The sequence below is a fragment of the Acanthisitta chloris genome, unplaced genomic scaffold (genome assembly GCF_000695815.1).
Source record: "Acanthisitta chloris isolate BGI_N310 unplaced genomic scaffold, ASM69581v1 scaffold23959, whole genome shotgun sequence".
Taxonomy (NCBI): Eukaryota; Metazoa; Chordata; class Aves; order Passeriformes; family Acanthisittidae; genus Acanthisitta; species Acanthisitta chloris.
The window spans coordinates 3,668-6,687 of NW_008693417.1; positions in this window are offsets into that span (position 1 = coordinate 3,668).

Genomic DNA, 3,020 nt, shown 5'->3' on the forward strand with positions numbered 1-3,020 from the left:
CATTGCTTTACTCCTTTGCAACACTGGTACACATTGGATATTTCCTTGTGGAAGTTGTGCTTTCAGCCAGCTGTGCCTCACTGTTATAAAGTAGTTGATCATTTGAGCCACCAACAAGATAAGGAAGAGAGTGAGCAAGAGAAACATCTCGGCTTCTCAGAGGCAGCATCAGTCAGCTTGTCTGAATGCTGTGTAAATTAAAGTAGTACTGTCATATTTGCTCTTTGTTGTTGTTGTAGTTCACCTTTAGGGCAACACAGCCTTGAAGAAAGTCTGTGCTATATCCTAGTGATGCTGGAACTCAATTATCTATGCAGTTCAACATCTGTCTTGGTTGTTCTGACATTTTGCTCATGAGCACATGTGAAGGTATGTACAAGGCAAGAATCACTGCACAGGTTTATTCTGTTTAGCTTAAAGGTTTTGCTAAATAGTTTCTCTGCTGTCTTTTTTTCTGTGTATTTAGTGGGAAGTGTCACCAGACAAAGAGGCTGCAGAGCTGGGAGTCTCTTGGGTTTAGTGTTTTTATGTAAATAGCTCATACTCCATCTACTGAACAACAACATAATGAACATTTCTCTGTTCCTATCACTGTATCCAATACCCCAGTTTTACCCTCACAGTGGGAGATGATTGTGTACTGGGTGCAGAGCTGTTTTCCCAGATGTTCAATGGATATGCATTTAAACTTTTGGGCACAGAGCTGTTTTCCCGGATGTTCAATGGATATGCATTTAAACTTGGGTTTGGAATTAAAAAGTTGTTTGAGGGATGTGATTATTCACTCAGGGCAGCCTGCTGTGGTTCTTAACTTCTTTCAGAGTCATGACTTTGTACCAGGTTTGGGAGATTAAAAAGTTCCATTTGAGGGATGTGATTATTCACCCAGGGCAGCCTGTTGTGGTTCTTAACCTCTTTGAGTCATGACTTTGTACCAGGTTTGGGAGCTTTTTTTGACCATTTCTTTCTTCAGCTAGCTTAACAAATATATAAAGAAATAGAATGAGGTAGATGAAAGACAACTATGAGAAAGCAAAGTTGCACTGACTTATTTGTTAACTACCACCTGCTAAAGACTATCACATATCTTTGGAAGGCAGGAGAGAAAGAATTGCCCCAGTCCCTATGAAGTTCCTATCACCTGATATCCAGAGGTGAGTTTGAACCCTTTTTAGACAAAATATAACTTAGAAACACTAAACATAAAATGATATTAGATAAAAAGGAGATCATATAATGCTCTTCTCCATTTATAGTTTTAAAAGAAAGCACCGTACTTTGCATAACAGCACTGCATTTTGCATAGGCTCTGTACAAAGTCTGTCCTTAATACACCAAGTGAACCAAATCCCTATTGGAAGACAGACATGGGATCACAAACTTTGGGACCCCACCTGGGCACTTCAGGGAAAAAAAAATACGCAGAAGCAGAATGTTGTGGACTTACAGAACTCCACAGCTAAAGAGCTGATGCTCTTCAGCAGGTCTCCAAGCTCAGGGGACATGGAGCAGGATTTTCAGCATTATACTTTAAGAAATTTGTTCTTAGTTCCCAGTTAAGGTGTATTTTAAGTAGTTTCTCATCATCTGGGCCTTCAGGGCTAGTCCTAACTATGCACATGATGATTGGTGTAGTTGGGTAAGACACTAATTTTCTATACATGTAATTTTCTTCAACGGTGGAAATATTATGTATTTGCCTAATCTGATGTGTACAAATTAATTTCAGCGGTGGAAATATTATGTTTGCCTAATCTGATGTGTACAAATTAATTTTCCTTTAACACAATACAGAACACACTGCCCATTTACATTGTAGGTATCTCTGCCTAAAGGACTGCCAGAAAACTAAAACTGTACAGACCAAGTGAAATGAAAGAGTAAACTGATCTTTAAGAGAAATTAAAAAATACTGTGAAGTGCAACCACAAAAATGTTTGCACAAAACATTTTTAAAATAAGAAAAAAAGGAGGCAAATTATTTTGCTTCTACCTTAGGGATCTAAAAGGGAGATTTATAGTAGTGCAGGATATGCTTCTCAAAAGGTATTTGAAATTGCTAAAACAGCCATGGACAAACCTGTGATTTTCACTTTAAATTGGAGGTGTGTGCTGAGGAATGTTAAAAGTGAATTTCACTTTAAGTTGGAGGTGTGTGCTGAGGAATGTTAAAAATATGTATTCCTGCCATCAGCCTCTCTAAAGAGGTGTCTCTTTGTCTTCTGTAAAGATTAAAACAGAAGTCAAGCATGTAGTAATGAATGTGGGCACAGGATTTTTACACATATTTTTAAGGGTATAAACATTTTCTGCATTAGAGACACTCTGACTTGTCAGGAAAGCAAGTTAGGAGATTATTCAGCCCCTGGTGTCTCCTACAACAATCCCAGATTCCCAGGGTTTAAGCTGGCTGCTGTCCTCACTTGCCCTGTAGTCCCAGTGCTGGGGGAAACCAGTACACTGCTCGATACTGCTGCAATTTCCTTTTTGTTCTGTGACAAGGGCAGAAAGCATTAGGGACCCCAAGGGATAAACCGATCCCCATGGCTGCTCCATGACCTATATCCCCTTTCAAATCCTGCACAGTCCAGAGTGCCAGGTCCGTTCTCACAATCTCACCACTTCACTAATGACCTCATATCTTCCCTTTCTCTCCAGCCTCCTGCTTTGAGTCTTAAAAGACCCTCAATCTGAGCTGGTTTCCCTGGATCTGATGGTGTGCTCCTTTCCCCGGTGCAGTGAACAGCACAACAGAACCCAAATCCTGCAGACAAGGATGCTGAGAGATGGATGGATGGATGGATGGATGGATGGATGGATGGATGGATGGATGGATGGATGAATGGATGGATGGATGGATAACAGAGGAATGGATGGGTAGGTAGATAAGTAGATGGGTGGATGCACAGATTGATAAATAAATGAATGGACATGGATGGATAGATGGATGGATAGATAGATAGATAGATAGATAGATAGATAGATAGATAGATAGATAGATAGATAGATAGATAGATAGA